The sequence below is a fragment of the Columba livia genome, chromosome 6 (assembly GCF_036013475.1).
Source record: "Columba livia isolate bColLiv1 breed racing homer chromosome 6, bColLiv1.pat.W.v2, whole genome shotgun sequence".
Lineage (NCBI taxonomy): Eukaryota > Metazoa > Chordata > Aves > Columbiformes > Columbidae > Columba > Columba livia.
The window spans coordinates 12,460,282-12,478,132 of NC_088607.1; the positions used below are offsets into that span (position 1 = coordinate 12,460,282).

The window sequence follows — 17,851 nt, forward strand, 5'->3', positions numbered from 1 at the left end:
TTCTTGACTCTGTGCTTTTCTGCTGTCCCCTTTCCAGGGCCTCACATGCATGCTTCCTCTTGTAGGTTCCTCTGTCTAGAGTTCTTCATGCCATGCACTTGAGTCTCTTAATTTTTTGCCATAATAACTCCATCACCCCACTCAATTAAAAAGAAATCATACATCTCATTTTCCAGGTTGTTTCTACCTAAGTCAGAATCTTTTATGTTGAATCAGCCACCCCAGTTACTCAAGGTCATGACCAAAGATGGTACATCCTTTAGGTCTCTAGTGGGTATCAGAGACTACGGGTAAAACATGTGAGAGGTAGCTGAATGCCAGTGTCCACAGCAGACAAACGTGAGTGGATTATGTGCAGGTGAATGGATATGCAATCAGAGACACTTCAGGGAAGCTGTCACAGTCATCTTGATCTTGCTCGACTTGCCAGGACTAAGGGCATTTTGTTAGAAATCCAGTGAAAAAGACAGGCAGACAAGCTGAACAAATTGTTCGCATTTATAGAAAATAGCTAGGAAATGGGTTATAACAACTAGATTTGTGTGTCCGCAGAGTTCTCATGGTATTAACAAATATTACCATTTTTTTTTCTTGTTTGTGTGGTTCCTTGTGATTTAGCAACAATGCTCCTCAAAGCTATCCTTTTATCATGGAGGCATAATTTAAAAAGTGTTCTTATCTAGCCTGCAACACACCGTATTTTTCACTTTTTTTCTACTTCCAGAATGTGTGGTACACGTTGAGTTAGCCACACCAGCAGTTCTTCCCTTGTCACCCGCTCCAAATCCCATTTGTCTCTACAAATGAATGTGTAAAACCCAGCCACACAAATCACTGAACTCCCTACTCAGTGCATTCAGGCGCTCATTTATTCTGAAGTGATGCTATCCAAGCGAAGGGTTTGAAACATGCCATGCTGTCCTCCACCAGATGTTGGGCTGGTTTAAATGCAAATAGACACCCAAAGGGAAAACAAGATGATGGAATATAATACACTGCTGAGGTATGGGCTAGATTTGTGCACAACCAAACTTTGTTGTGGTTTCAGAATTTTTCAGAGTTTCTTTCCAGCACACTTTCATTCTTACCCCCTTCTTGTATGTCCTGCTGAGTGCAATATTCTTGCAAAGTTGCTGTTTTCCCCTTCGATTGCTCATATATATCCTCAGAGTAACAAGGATATATATTTGTCTGCAAATTTTTAGTTCCCCTGCTGGAAACATTGATGCTCCCTGCGCAGAGCAGAGCAGCAGCTCTTCACTGCCACTGAGTCTGCAGAGGAGAGGACACAGATGAAGGCAGTGGGTTTTCTGCTGTCTGCCATCAGTACTATCACTCGGGTGAACCTCCAAATTTTTCACCCATTATCTTTTCTCAGATGGCTGCTAAAAGCTCTACCTAAGATTGATCAGTCTTGGAAGACTAAAAATTGGACTGAAACTGGAGACCCTTTCCATGAGCACGTGGCCTTATGGGACATGGGAGGAGAAGCCAAAAGATCACATTCCTTCATGGTAGCTTTCTTCCATGCAACAGAAGGGAAGGACAAGGTGGAAAGAGGAGGTTTCCCTTTGTATCTCTTTGTTCTGCTCTCAAAAATATCCTTTCTTCCCTCCCCCCATAATCTTAAAGTTTCATAAATGCACTTTTGACAGTTTCTGGTACTTTGGTCTCTTCCCCCCCACCCCCCCAGTTATGTATGCACAAAAGCCCTATTGTTCAGCTCCCTCTTTCTCCTCCTCATTCAAACTGTCCCCAGATTTCTATTTATTTCCCTTCCTTAGTCTTAGACCCTCCATGTGCAAAATCGATCCCCCTCTCACTGATGAAATACCAGTCAGGAGGTTTACAATTAGCATTGCAGATATTTGAGGAAGATGTCTGGCTGTCAAGACAATTCAGACCAAAGAAAGACATTGATCACCGTGAAACTTCCTCTAACCACACACAGAAAAACCTTGTATGTGTGAAAACTAAGCTGAGATAATTTCAGTCATTCTTAATGACTGAAAGAAGTCTTAAGAGATACAAAGAACACTATGATTTGCAATAGAAAGAAATACTTAATGCTGCTTCTAATGCTGGGTTTCTGCAGGGATAAACTGAACAAAAACAATTGCTCAAGGATCAAGAAACTTCGCAAGGGTTTCTAACCATGCCTAACCAGGACACAGTGCAACAGCATTTCAGTTCTATGATACTTTCTAGGTTTGTGTTTAAAAGACTTCCATCACTTGGATGATTTCAGACAGGCACACATGGAACATTATTCTAATGGAAAGGGGAATTAAAGCAGAAGTACATTACTCCATTCTCTTGTCTAAAAGAAAATCCTAAATTCCTGCTGTGATACTCAGCTGACATATCAATTATAGAAACAAACATCTTCATGGTGAAATGACAGGCTCCCTCTTAATCTCTGTTTATTGAGATAGTCATGAAACAAATAGAAATCAGGAGAAAAATAACATTTATTTTCTTGCTATTACTAGCAAGAAATACAATACAGTGTAATGTTTCGCAAAGGTTTTAGCTGGCCTCTTGCTAAGGGTAGTATTTCAAGCATCCTACAAAGGCTTAAACAAAGGGAACTGTTAAGTAAGCAGATATGCATAGATTTATTTTTAAAATTATGAAGTATCTCTTAGAGAGCCATGAGTAAATGAGTGTGACTCCTTGATCTAATTCCTGAAAAAAACCCAAACCTTCTTTAGGCCAGATTTGCCTTTTAGCTGATATGTCCCCCACAACACAGGGTGGTTTGTCATTTGAAGAGGGTGGTTGGATTACACAGAATGATGATTGGTGCAAATCATCTTGTTCTGGAGCACAAAATGCAAAAGAAAAGCATAGGAGCTGGATCACCTGGGAAGCAGGGCAGAGCAAAATCACCAACTCAAACCCCAGAGCTACTTTGTTTTTTCAGGGGAGGATTATTTTGCATATTGTTTTATCAAAGTAGGTGTATACAAAAACCCTAATCAAACTTTTTGCTAGAAATGCTTCCATTGTGTAGAAATTCCCTGTTCTCTCTTTAAAAATGTTAAAAACACAGAAAATAATACAAATTAAAGCAATCATTGTCTGTGGCTTGCAGAGCCACTGGGCACTCTGCCTTAGGAGGTTTGCCAGGAAAGGAGCAAATTCAGGGTCTCGAATAATTGAGGTCTTAGAGGTTAGATGAAACAGAGAATCCTAACAGACAAATACATGGGGATACAATAGGAAAAGAAAATGCAACCGCATGAATAACTATCTCTTCTGGTTGTTAAACTGTCTCTGCTGGCATTTCAAAGGGCTTGTCAGGTGGATGTGTCTGATCTTTGGCTACCAACTGTGATCTAGCACCCCTGGAAGGTGGAGCTATTATTTTAACCAGATACTTTCACAAAGGAATATGCTTTCTGAAGGGAAATGAAATTATCGTAATAAGGCTGTTTCTGAAATGTTTTGAGTTGCTATGAATTTTTCATAAAAGTGAAAAGGGTTAATTTTTGAAGGGAAAAAAAAAGCACAGTTTCTGTTCCATTGCTGAGTTCTTTCTTCTTGACCAAACGAAGGCTCAGCAGAGAACGCAGGTTAACACTGAGAGGTTTCAACACTCGCCTCCCTCCAGTCATTACTGAAATAAATAATCTTTCTGCAAATATTGAAAGAGCAAGTTTCATTGTTGTTTCATTGCATCTTGCATTATTACATCTACTGCGATTTGTTTTCATGCTATGAAGTTGCTCACAGCGTGACTGTGCTGCGGTCTCTCCTGGGTGATGCACCGCGCCAGGCACATCCTCCAAAGGGTATTTCTTTATTTGCTGTGAGAAAACATTGGCACAAAAGGACTGAAAGATACGGACAGTTTGGGCTTCCTAAGCAATGCCTTGGCTCCTTTTCTCACCGAGAATTAAACTCCCCCTAGTGAGTTTTGAAGTCATCTGCGGGAATTAGTCATTTGATGGAAGGCTTTTCGTTGGGTTTTGTTAGAGAGGGGGAATCGAGCTACAAATCACTCTCCTCAGTTTTAGTGTGTGGAAGTGAGAACTTCATACTGAGGCAAAACGATTTTATTTATGCTTACAGAAGGGATGGTGCTGGGGACAGCACCTGTGGGTGTCTTCATTTTGGTTGTTGCTGGAGGAGTTGACACTCTGCTCCTGATCACTTCTCCACCTCAGGACTCCTCCGTGTCCCATAGGGCTCCCTCCAGCTGCTGCTGGGTCTCCACTGGCTCCCTGTCCCCATTTCCAGCCACTGAGACCAGCCAGCCCAGTTCTGTCTGCAAATCAAGAAAAAAGGAGTAGAGTTTTACAATTTTCACTCAAGTTTTCTCACTATCTTTCATGGCAACCTGATGAAGTATATAGTTCAGAAATATTCAGTGCATAAATAGGGATCTTGAGGCATGTCACTTAGAAATGAAGCGTGACACTTTCTAGACATTAAATAGATCAACAAAAATTTCATTGAAACTTCAAAAACTTGGCAGGCTAGCCCTAAATATTATTCTCCTTCTCCTCCTTTTTTTCCCCCAGGTGGGGAAATGATTCCTTTACTGCATCTTGAAATCTTCTACAGACATCTTACTGTAGAGCAAACTTTGCTATTTCTTCCTCCATGCTGTTGGTGGTTGTAATTGTGCAGCACCTTAGCAGGTGGCAAATTCATATGACCAGGAAAAAAAAAGAGTAAGAGAAAGAGAATAATTCATGGTCTCACTAAAGGAAACAGCCTCAGAAACAGCTTGCTAGGGGATGACTGCCATGGACTCCCAGCCTATGTCGTACATATTTCAGATCCATCAATATTTTCCTTTACAGAGGCACCAGCGTGGGAGTGCTGAAAGAAAGAGGAAATAAACAGGCTGTGTTAGTTTGTCTGGCTTCCTGGAAAGTGCTAAATTGCTCAAACGCTGCTGGGGCCTTTGCTGAACACACAGCTCGGGGGAACCAGCTCAGCCTGTCTCGGTGATGGACTGACTCTCTGTGGGTACCAATGCACCTGTTTTATAAATAGAGCATAACAACATTGGCAACTACGAGGCAGGTGCCCCAGAACCTTAGGTGTTTTTTTTACATTACATGATGTTTCTTTATTTGAAATTAATTATGGAGTATTTAATGGGTTTTCTAGTTCTATGTCTTTAAGATGCTATGACCATTTTTTAACAGCTTTTGCCCCAAACAACGAGAATTATTGAGTCTATACTTTGTAAAAGAGTGATTCACGTGAAATTCGCATGACCCCTGGAGGTGAGGTTTTATGGAAATTATCAAGTTACTCTGAGATTCATTAGTGTTAAGAGTTTTCACAGGACAAGTCTCTTTAATCCTGTCAGTAGATTTAAGGCCAGGTCTAAGGTCAAGCAAGCTAAACAATTGCTTTACACAGGAGCCTGCAGAGTGGTATAAAATGGTTATTGCCTGCTCAGACAATGTCAGTGTCCTGTGGCAGCCCTGGGAAAAGCCAGCAGTTGTCTGTGGGTGAATCGGCTCCCGGTTGTGTTAAATGAGAATAGCGTTCAGCCTGCAGGTCCTCATCTGAGTTCCCCTGACAAATCTGAGCAAGAGCATCTCCTGAGAAAGGTCTTCTCTTACCTCTGCTTCTGCTGCTCATTAAAAACAAATGTTTCTTCCTTTGTTGCTTTTCCTCCTCTAATTTAAGTTCATTTTGATCTATGTAGAGGAAAGTCATGTTCACAACAAGAGGTAGATTGAAGGTATGTAGAACAAGTAGATGTTTTTTTGTCCTGTTCATCCTGAAAGGAAAACAGAAAATATATCTGTAAAGGAGGCAAGTGGGACGAGTGGGTGTATTTCTCTCAGTTGCATGGAGACTAAAACTGTTTCTGTGAGAAATCTCTCAGTGCCTTTCTCTTGGGCAGCAAACAAGCAAAGTGACAGGCTGTGAAACACAAGGTACTGTTTGCTTTCATTAGGGTTTATTTCCCATTACACCTTATTAGAGAACAACTTGATAATTCAAAGTGGCATGGGCAGAGCTGTAGAGTGTTTCCTCATACTCCTAAAGTAAGATTTGAGGTTTTCTTTTGGCTTGCTTTTCCTCACAAATTTTGGACCTGTTATACACAGATTCACAAGGCATTATTACTGCTCTGCTCTGCAGGTGTCTGTGAATTCTGCAGCTACTCCACTAGCTGTTCCTTATCTTCCTCCCAGGTAATCTGAGCCACACAGACAAGCCGCATCAATCAAACTATGCTCTTAAACTCACGTCGCAAAGGTAAGGTATCCACCATCTTCCTACAGTGACCAAGCCTCCTTGCTAGGGCACAGAGGATAATACCAAAGCTTTTCTGTCTCTTTGCTTGCAGCTCGCATTTGCTTTTCAGTTTGGCCACAGCCCAGGCCCTGCTGTCACCTGAACTGGCCATGGATCCTGGTTCACACTGTCTGGCTCATGGCCCTGGATCCTTGCACATGATGTCAGGCTGCCACAGGACAGCACAGCTCCCTCCAGACATGCCTGCATGGATGAGAAGCCTTGAGATGGCTCTACCTGAGAGAGGTGAAGACATGTCTAAAACATAACCTGTGAAATACCTAATAGTCTTTAAATCATGCAAAACAGCAGGGAAGTAGTTACTGCTAACGCTTCCTGAAGTTTTCCTTCAGACACCAGCACTGCAATGGATGGGTTTTTTTTGCAATGCAAGTGCAAATCGTGGTGACTGCAACAATTGCAACATGCAGTGGTATTTCTGTTAGCAGGTGTCCTAGTGATGTTGTAAGTAAGCAAGTTTCAATAGAAAGTCTTACAGTTAACAGTGGCCAGCCCCCTATTTTGTTTAAAACTACAAATACATCTGGTTGCAAACTCGATTTTACTAAAAAGAAGAGTCTATGATCAACACAAATCAAAACTGTTTTGATGAAAAAATGCTGAGTTTATGTCAGAAAAATAAATGCTTGATTTTTCTGGATTTCCATCCAATTTAAAATGGAAATGTCTCTGTAGTCAAGAAAATATTTGGAGAAAAAATTCTCAACCATCTGTATTTAAGTCTCCTTGATGATAGGTTCTTTTCTTGCCTGAAGTTTGTCTTAACATCAAATTCTGCTGGAATAAGTTATTCAGGACCAGCCACTTGTTTCCAGATAGCACCATGTGTCAATATTCTTGCTTAGGAAGAGCCCTACACAGATCTTATGTTAACTCCAAAATTTATGTAACAGGGACAGAAATACAGGTCCTTCATGACCAGTAGGAGATCAGGCTGCAGAATGAATTCTCTTTAATGATGAAAGGTTGAAAGAAGACGGGACAAGAGGACTCCAGAAAGCATAGAGGAAGCTTTTTCTTCTCCTTGACATGAGAAAGCAGAGTTAGCCTCTGATCCTTTCCTACATATTGATGAGGCAGAGCTTTAGAGAACATTTGGGCCCCTTATAAACAGTGTGGGCCCCTCTGAAGGAGCTCACTTTCTGCAAAAATCTCTCTTGGGTCTCTCTCTTCTGTGTTAGAAATGGAGTTGCCCTGCTCTATGCCATCCCTTCTCTTTCCCACGCTGTTCCCCTTGTCTTCATCCATTCCTGAAAGCAATTGCTCTGGTAGTGACTGTGTAAGCAAGGGCAGTCCAAGGTGGCTCCTGTTGTGACAGCAAAGGTGAGGGTGTTCCCAGCCATGTCCCTAGCACATGAACAGGCCTTTCTGATATGATCTGCACTTCTCACCGCTCAGGGAGAAGGATGGAGCATGAAACCTGATGGCATTGTCCACTCCATGAAGTGCCAGCATGGCAGTGTCCAGCAGCAGGTCCTTGGTGGCTGACTGTTACCCTCTGTGGCCTCCTCAGACCGTCCATGCAAACAGTCAGTGGTCATCTGCTCTACCAGGTCACCCTGATGCTGAGACTGGGCATCCCAACTGCTTTGAAAGTGCTCCCCAGACATGTCCAGGATTTCTCCTCCAGCAACACCCCGACGTGCAGAAAGCTAGGTTTTAGGACATAGTCTCACAATGCTTCAGAAATGCAAATAGAGGTATCCTTTCTGCATCTAATCTCTTGTACGACCACTTAAATCGTCCACAATATCGCTTGGTCAGAGAACTCAGTTGTTCTGTTACGAACACAATCTGAAAGAGAAACATACGTTTTATATTATTTACTTTCATTATATTATTTACTTTACATTAGGTGTTGACCAGAGCATCCTGCCATTTTGACATGCAAACCTATCACCTCCCCTTTAAAACTTACCTCTCTCTCTCCCCAAAAATTACTCTGATAATCACAAAAGCAAGAAAATATACACTTTCTGTTAGCTTAATTTTTAATAACATTTTCTGGTCTGATTTTATTTTTTTAGCTTCTTTTTACATTTAATTTGGCATTTGACCAATTGTAATGATGCTCTATTTATGCTTTTTGGAAGTGGTTTTGGCTTTGTATTCTTAACATTTCATTCGTGGTTATTTGTTCTTGAATTTAGTACACATCCAGCTTGCCTACTTTGTAACTTCCAAATGAGAATATCAGAAATGCTAGGAGGCTTATTAGATCTTGGGCTTTTTTTTTTTAATTCAAATACGAGACACACTTGTAATATTCGATTTTCCATGCATCTGAACCAGTGACTTATCAAGGTGCATTGTTGCTAATGTACTGAGGAAAATACTTCCTCTGTATGATGATCTCAGGGAGACTGTGTGTGTGTTTCTATACGGTTGTGTGTCTGTTGGTTACTCTTGAAGATCTGTCACTTCACATACTAACCTGATACTGGTACAGGTGTATCTACTCAGTCTCTTTCTCTAAGGAAAGGATCTGATATCCAGCAAAGCAGTTGCAGCTGTCCAAGGCCAGGTGCATTGAAAAAGTTAACAAAACCCCTAAAATATGACCATGGAGCAAAAATTATTAAGTGAAATGGCCTGTTCTGAAACAAGATAGACATGAAGGTCCCTTCTGACATCAGCTTATATGCATGTGGGAAATCCCAGCACCCTGCTAATTGTGAGCCATGCTTTTCTGTAAAACTGGCTTCATTAATCTCTGGAACAAGTAAGAAAGCAACACGTAGGAAGGCTCAGCCCTAAAGTGTTAATATTAAATCTGCCTTCTTTACTCGTCTTCAGAAGCATCTTATTCTGCTGATATTCCCCCGTGACCTAGGAGAGCTGCTGCTACAACTATACCTCAGAAAAGTTCTAGAACTTCAAGAATGATTTTGTAAAAAGTTACTGGGGAAAAAGTTAAGATATGAGAAATAGGGACTTCTGAAATTTCTTTTGAAAGGTTTTCCTGATTTATCATACAGGCAGCATGACTCTGTGGTGGCAGTGATGTAGAAATGTCTTTGCTGTCTTGTGGGGTTGGACAGTGCTTGTTAATCACATCCTTTCCTTAGAATCTGTGGTATTTTTAATTGTTGTAATTCATAGTTGAATGTCTTAAAAATCCTCCTCCAAGTTTGCATGCAAAATGCCTGATTTTCAATCCTAAATTGTCATGTCCTACTAACAAATGAAGTTGACTGCGTCATGTCCTGTCACTTTCAGAAAACACGTAAGCTCTGTCTGTGATCTTGAGAGCATTTGACATTGTAGAGAGCTATCATTACAAACCTCTGCTACTTTTTCAGTTTAAATAGACCCTAATTTCTATTGCCTTTCTCTGTAAATCATGTTTCCCCAAGATCTTACTATCCATGTTGCTTTCCTTTGGATATTCTCCATCTTGTCTAAATGTCTGTTAATGTAGGATGTCTAAAATAATATCCTACCATGGGACCTCATGAGGGCATTGAAATAGTTATAGAGCAGATCTTGCAAATTCAGCAGCAAGGAAAAAAAAAATGTCCATTGAAGGTTATTAAGTACAGAGCGACCACCTTCCCCAAGCTTCAAATTGCTGGCGGCCAAGAGCCTATTTTGGAAAGCAGTCCACCTTTCTAACAGCAGTGTGTTACTGAATCCCATTAGTCTTGTGGCCTACAGAAATCCTCAGAGCCTGATCTGCAGCCCAGCTGCACAGCCAGCTCCTTCTCATTGCACTTCACTGAGTCTGCTTTTTTCTTTCTCACTGGGATATCTTGCACGTATCTGTTCTGAATTTAATCTGATTAATTATAGTCCAGCTCCCTCCCATATAAACATCATCTACCAAGGACAGAGAAATGAGCTGCTTCTTTCCATAGGGCGATTGTTCCCCTGTTACACATTTGACATATCTTTTTAAGCCTCAGTTTTGCACACAGTGAAGGTCCTGAAAACTAGAGCCTTTCCAATTAGGTCAGTAAATATGCTGTGTAATTAAGATGTCTAACACAAAGATCTACAGGTCTGGCCATCTGTTTTGACTTGTCTGGCTAGGACAAGTGCCCCAAAACAAGCTTGGATGTGATCTCTGGTTTGTCAATGCTCATGTCTGTCTGTTTGGAGGGCATGGTGCCCATTACATGTTGCTGAGGCACTTGGCACTGCTTTGGGCACAGAGGGGATTGTGCAAGCAGTCCTTGCTGGGTTGCATCTGTTCTTCTGGATCTCCCACTGATGTGTTTTCTGGCTATGCCAGCACAGCTGTCGCATGTCTAGTGTTTGCCTCACGTCTGCTGAAAGGCCCATGCCAAGGAAAACCAAGAAGGAGCAGAGAGAGGCTTGGAAAGCAAGATGGAGCTCTGGCAACTGGCTTTCTTGGACTGAGCTACAGGGAAGTCAGCTGAGTGAGTTAAACCAAGAAACACTCTCCCTGAAAGCATTGGTGCTGTACCAGGCTTGATAGAGGGGCTGGATGTTGGGAGAGAAGACAGCAGAGCCTTCAGAGCAGTCACCCCAGAGGGAACCTTGTCATTGTAGCAGAGACTTGTGTAGACGTGTTGGCTTTATACCTACAAAGCATGTCCCAAGGGCTTTTCTGCATATCCAGCCTCTGCTCTAAGAAGGTACATTGTGGGACTGATTTTGTGCTCCTCGACACTGCCTGAATTAGTGTGGGTATGCTTGAAAACGTAAGGATGACCATAAGGGATCAGAAGGCCATCAAACCTGGTATCTTTCCTCTATCCCCATGCCTAGATGTGAATAAAAACAACGAGCTCAGGATACTGCTGGCCAGAAAGTCTTGCCTTCCAGTGACTGGCAGCACAGCCACTCCTTGAGCCAGAAGTATTATCCTCACATTTCATAGCCCTCCAAGGATTTCTACACATTAATTTGTACAGTTACTTTTGAACCCAAGTCAGTCTGAATAACCAGTTTTTCATGACAAGGAGTCCCACTGCTGAAGTACCTGGTACCTGAATAACTGCAGTCTACCTGTATCCAGGAAAGCAGAAAGAATTCCTATTTATTCACTTTGTACCTCAGCGTCCTTCATGCCCACCATTTGTTTCCCAGAGTGCTGAGAGCTTGGCAGTGCCTGGACTGGACAAACAACACAAGCTCAAAATGTCTCCGGTCCACAGACGTTACTGCTCTTGCTTGTCTTACACCTCGTGTATCTTCAGCCACACAGTGATTCAGCTTCAGAAGGAAGAAGAGCAGAGCTGCTTCCTTCACTCCTCCCTCCATGTCTGTTAAACCAGTGATTAAGCCCAGCTTAGGAAAAATGTGAATTCGAATCTAGGCAGGCTGAGGAGGGCTAATGGCTCAAGTCTTGCAGTTCTTGGGCAGGTCCCTAAGCCAGTCATTGGAAATGTTGGGACTTGCCTCATTGCTTTTTCCAGAAAAAGCTGAAAAAGGTACTTTTCTTCTGCAGTCAATATGAGAGCCTGAAGCCCAATATTATCTGCAAGCCAGTTAAATGAAGGAATCTCTCCCTATGCCATAATTAAAATAATAACTACAGTGATTGATTATTTTGATGTCAATGCTGCTTTGCAGCCCCGGCTGTGAACTCAGTGAGACAAGAACTTGCAGAGAATGAGAAGGCAAAGAACACTTTTAAAAGTATATAATAGCTACTGGTTTTGTTCCAGGACCACTTCAAGTTTCCATCCACAGCTACAAAGCTGTTCTCTTGAAGGTTTTATATGCCTGTGTTAAGGGCCATTGCTTTTTCTTGCACCCTGTCTGTATAAGAACTGAAGAATTGGCAGAAGGTCATAATGGTTTGTGCCAAACTCAGACATTCATCCCAGGTTTGGCTCAGGTTTGAATATCAGTATTAGTATGTCTACTTGTGCAAGAGGAAACTGTATTCAGTAGAAAAATATCATTTATGTATGGGGTTTGTCATTGATAAAGAAAATATAAAAGTTAGCAAGATAAAAGCTTATTTAGATACGAGATATTATTAGACACCTTGTGTACTGTTCACAGACTACCTAGGCCACAGAGGATATAATATATACATAAAAATGAGAAAATTTTGGCAGTCTGGTTATGGTATTTCTTTGAGTAGGGTGCATGACTTAGCTGAAGGTCTCTGTGACTCAGGCATCTGGTGTAGCTGTATCACGAAATTCAGACATGGCCTCAAACCTGGGGCAGGAGCTGAAAACTTATCTTTGATAAAGATGGTAGGATTTGAAGAAGAGGTGCTATGGCAACAAGAAAAGAAAGGAGGCTGAATTTGCTGAAGAGCTGTCAACTTTAACTATTTTTTAATGGTCTTCGTTGAAAGGCTGCTGAGCTGGGAAGCTCAGTTTATGTTTGCATAGAAGCTTTTACATCCACCACAGGTGTCCATTTCTGATTTGTTTGTTTAAGGCAGAAATTACCAATCTTGGAGACTGCTGCTAAAAAATCTAAGCAGTCTTCAGTAATTTGAGGATTAGGGTAAAGGAGAAGATAAAACAGAGATGCAAGGGGAACTGCATTCTGAAACAAACAGTCGCAGTGTAGGGATTTATAATGTCAGCATCATCTGAATGGCACAAAGACCCTTTTTCTGTAGGACTGCACAGTTCTGTGCTGCTGGCCCAGGGTTCTTTAGCACTAAACTCCTACCCCCCACCCTGGCTAGTCTGGTGCTTAATTTCTGTGCTCCTTTACTTTTATTCCTTTTGTCAGTTCCTTTTGATTTAATGAAAACTAAATGTTGAACCAAGACTGACAAAGAGATTTTTAAGAGAGCCAAATTCTGCAAGCAATCAACATGGGTAGCTCCAAAACCAGTGACAACAAGGGAAGTATTTGGAGTTTGTGTGTTTGTTTCTTAAATAGGGTAAACGTTTTCCATTAAAGTTTCCAAATAGGAATCCAGAAAAAAGGGGGAGATAATAATAGTAAAAAAAATTAAAATGCAATTACATTCTGTATTTCTTGGCATAGAAGCAATTTCAGTTGTTGTGCAGATTAAATTCCCTCCTGAGGTATACACAGACATGCCGGAGATTTAGCAAAGGACAGTGCTGACATAGCCTATTACACCACAGTGTGTGTCTTCAGTTTTTTGTCCTGTTCTTCCCAGGTTACTGTCAGCAGCTTAGGGAGAGATATTTAGTAGGGAAAAGTGAGGGCTAAATGACATGTGGACAATGGGTTCCTTTTTACTCCAAAATTTGGTTCTTCTTTTCATTGAAAACTGAAAGAAGGAGCTGTCTTTCTTGAATTCAGTTGTCATTTACAGGTGTCTCCCATTTGATTTCTATGAATTATTCATCATCTGCAGATGGAGCCCAGGCCATCCATTGCAAACATCAAGCTATTGAAAGCCAGACCCTGGTCCAACATTTACAAGTCTGTTCGCTCCAACTGGAAAGGCATCAAATGTCTGGTTAGAATAAGATGAATATTAAATCCTTGCTTGGAAATATTCTATAATAGGGATTTCAGATTTATTCCTTCCTGTCATAAATTTATTTGAGTCTATTCATGGAAAGCTGGAGACAAAAGGGAGAAGCAGATGAAGAGCCTTGTGTTCAAGCATCCGTGTGCCACAGATTTAGGTACAGTTCCCACAAATTACCTGTGTCACATTAGGCAAACCAGTTAAACTATTTTGTGCCTCAGCTCCCACCTCAAAAGGGAAAGCATAATAAAGATGTTGGGATGAACAATTCCTTGTTGGTTCTGTAAATAAACTCAGCCAGGTGAAGAAGTTTCCATCAATAAGAATTTTCCACTGAGAACCCTTTTTTAAGGGAAAGAAATTAAAGAGGGGAAAAAACCTGACAAAAGTCCTCCATGCTGACATATCTCTTGTGGTAGGACTTTGAAACATTGGTTTATAAGAAAAAGTCAGAATGAAACTGTGGTATGATTCAAAAGACTTGATGTTCACTTGAAAGTAGACTGAGAAGGAGAGGTATTCCAGGAAGGTGGATTGCAAAATTCATTAATGGTCTAAAATGTTTAGCCTAAGATGTTATATTAGAGACAGGTCAAGTCTCCGTGACCACTTTGGTAAGAGTGATGGAAGCTTCTCTGTCTCTCATAACCTTTTTAGTGTGGAAACCTCTTGTTCATGGACGGTCCCACATCCAGTGGAGCCATCCAGCTTGAAATGTTTCCTGACTTACTAGATCTACCTCTTCCCATCACAGTGCTTCCCATGACCCAGTTTTATTGTTCTAGCTCTATTTCTCAGCCTCCAAAGAGAATTACCCTTTAAGGATAAGAATGAAATAAGATAGTTACCTGGACAAGAGAACAATATATATGAAGGTCTACTTCACCCAATCTGTCTGTATTCTATGCTAGAGTGTGAAAAATAATAATAGGGTTTTTTTTAAAAACTGAATTCTATTCAGGATTTGTGGACAAGTACTGACACAATAAGCAAAACGTCCTTGTAGCACTGATCACCTGATCGATTAGCCTGTACTGCTCCAAAGCATAGCTGAAACTGCAAAGAGTCATTATCTAATCACAGTGCTCTGATAAGTAAGAGTTTAATGTACTAGCCCCTACTCACATCCCCTTCCCTGAAAAGCCATTGCTGTTTAGGATGTGAAGTCTCAACCTTGCTTGCCCTCCCAACACTTTGCACTAAGGGCAGTCAGTCTGCAAGGGTCATGTCCCAGCTGTCAAACCAGGGCCTTGGGATCTCACTTCTACATGGTTCATTTTTTCCACTATACAGTGTCAGATGTTTGATCTCTTGAGTGATAAATTTCACCAGCAAATATACTGGATCTTCCACCCTTTGCTTCATTTTCTGCCTATACCAAATTATGAATGGTGTGATAAAATGGATTTACACAGGAATCTAAGAGAAAAATCATCTCACCATTCATCCTGTTCAGTATCCTTGCTCTAGGCTGTGGGATGAGGTGAGGATGGAGCTGTCATGTTGCAGCACAGCCCATCATTCCTCTTCTTTAACCTGTCAGCAGCACTATTATATCTGGCCCTGGACCAAGCCCTGCCATATGAGTCAGATTTTTTTAAAGCTCCTGGGACATACCAAAGGCAGCACAAAGGCAGATGAAAGAGTAGGAAGGAAAGAGGAATAGTTAAACTGTAGAGCCATGGGAAAGCTCAAGAACAGGAGTATGTGAAGAAGTTCTTAGGATAAATTGGAAAAAGTGACAGAACAGATGAAGCTGGAAAGCAGGGATTTCCTCTGTGGCCTTTGGCATGCCCTGTAGATAGATGGAGCTGAAGTCGTCAGATGTGTCAGCTATTCTGCACAGAGCTGTTTGGGATAATCTCACTCAAATTAGTCACTTGTGCTGCCTTGCAGACCCTGACTGCGTCTTGTGTCAGTGGTGTTGGACTGAGCACAGCCCAGCCCTGGCTGGAACAGTGTGAGTGCAGAGGTGGAGGGACGGTTCAGAAGAACAGGGAGGAGGAAGTTCAGAGGTGGTGTGTAGGACTCTCATGAAACATCTAATCTTCATGTTTCCTCTTCTATGACCAGTATTATTCCTCCTGAATAGGCTAATGACAGGATAAATTAAAAAGAATGAGGTGCTTTGAGAGTAGAGTCATTATCAAAATCGAAGTTTGTTTGTTTAAAATACTGTGTAACAACTGTGAAAGTTTCCCCCGCCCTTGTTTACATCCAGCATAGATTTATTGGCAGTTCTGTTTTCATTGTTGAAGCTATATTCAATTTTACCAGCAACAATGTATTGTGATTGGAGTGAATTGAATTTTCTTTTCCATTCAAAAATGATTAGATGAACAATGTAGAACTGAATAATAAACACCTGTGCATGACTGTTTCTGTGGTTATACAGGATTGTGTGCCTTCATCACTGCTGTGCACAGGAGATAACCATTATTAATACTCAATCAGGTTGAGTCAAATGGTCACTTCTGCTTAGTTATGTCAGATAACTATACTAACATTATAACCTTGGAACAGAATTTCTACTCAGATCCCAAATATGGGCTCCTAAGGAGAAAAATTTCACTCTTCCAGTTAGCAAAATCAATGGAAATTAGGTTATAAAAATTAGGTTGATTCCATTTGCTTATTCTTCGGTTCTGTAAATAGATTATGGTCTAATTGTTAAGTGAAAGTCTGCAAGTTAGGTGGTTAAAGAGCAGGGGTAATCTGAACATCATCAAAATCAGTGAGACTCTTTGCATCTGTCTTCAAAAGATTTTTGAACTTTTTCTCAGAGAAGGGCCCATTTTCCAGAAAGGAAAAGTATTTCTCAGGGCAAGGCAATATGTCCAGTATTGCAGAGTCTTCAGCATCATGTTAATTCCCATCCCAGTCTGTCAAAATGCGCAGCTGAACAGATGAGGTTTATCAGAGCAGGGTAAAGTGAGAGAAAAAGACCAAGACCCAGAGCCCTGAGAGCCCAGAATTTCTTCACACACCCCGCCTCCCATCATGGCATTACTTTGCCTTTTGTTTCCTCCTGCTGTCAAACTTCTGGGAGATAAAACAGCATTGAAGTCAGAGAAGCCTGGAAAGGAAATGAAGCTGCTCACTTTATTACTCTTGATTACCAGCAAATTATTCTCCTAACATTTACTTTCCCTTCATTTATTTAAGAGTGATTACACACAAATAGCAGTTAAAAACATCAGGTTCTTAATAATTTTATTTACTGTTGTAGCTGCTTCTGTAGCATCTCTGAAGTCTGAAACACGCCCTTCCTGACACAGTATCAAACGAGCAACTTTGCATCTCTCTCTCTTTCAAGTACACTCTCCAAAACAGTGTAAAGAAAGATGTAGGAACTTCTTATTTACTGTGTTGGTGTGCTCCAAGCTTAAAGACTGTACCCACATTTCTATATGGATAAGTCTTTAGACCTGTCTTAATTTCCTGTTCCCTCAGAAGCTTTTCAAGTGAATCAATTTACTTACCTAATCTGTTGATCCACTATCCCCTGCTTTGCTGCCTACAACCACACTTGAAGTCCAGAAGGTCAGACTGGTAGGACTGTCCTGCAGTTTAGTCAAAGTGGGGATGGCATTAAAGTGTTGGAGCTTTTGCTCAACCATGGCTTTAGCCTCCCAAACCACAGCCTCCACAAAGCAACACCATAGGTAGCATGGTGAGTTGTCACTTGGCTGTGTATTGCTAAATGTTCTGTGAACTTTTTTTTGCTTTTACTTCTAATGTGAGTAATATTGAAAAATCCCACTCCGAAACCAACAGACCTTTAATTTAAGCTCCAGGTCCTCCTATAAAATCCATGGCGTGGACAAATAATTAGTCTCTTTCAAAAGGAGGGATGAAGCATCTGTCCTTAGATCACATTCCTTGCACTCAGTATTGTTGTGTCCTTGTCTTCTTAATTTTTCTTCCATAGTTGCCATTTATACGGATTCCTTCTACACCTGCGGGCTAATCCAGACTTAATTGTTCAGTGACATAACAGTCATACTTTTTCCAGAAGTCCTGTATATCCAGGAAGCGTTCGCAGGATATCGATCAGTATCCAATTCATTCAATTTCTTTCCAATAAAATCTAGCACTGATGGAAGCACTGACAGCATCATCTCAAAGTGAACATGACCTTCTGGTGAAGGAACTCAAGCA

The 17,851-nt window shown here is 41.2% G+C and overlaps 1 long non-coding RNA gene across 1 annotated transcript in view; it reads left to right on the forward strand.

The window, feature by feature from the left end:
* LOC135579846 (uncharacterized) overlaps window positions 1–7,092 on the forward strand; it is a 46,633-nt gene extending 39,541 nt beyond the window's left edge. Inside the window, exons 2-3 of the long non-coding RNA XR_010473665.1 lie at window positions 6,174–6,237; window positions 6,329–7,092. This is a non-coding gene — a long non-coding RNA (uncharacterized LOC135579846). The remainder of the gene's footprint in view (window positions 1–6,173; window positions 6,238–6,328) is intronic.
* The last annotated feature ends 10,759 nt before the right edge of the window (window positions 7,093–17,851 follow it).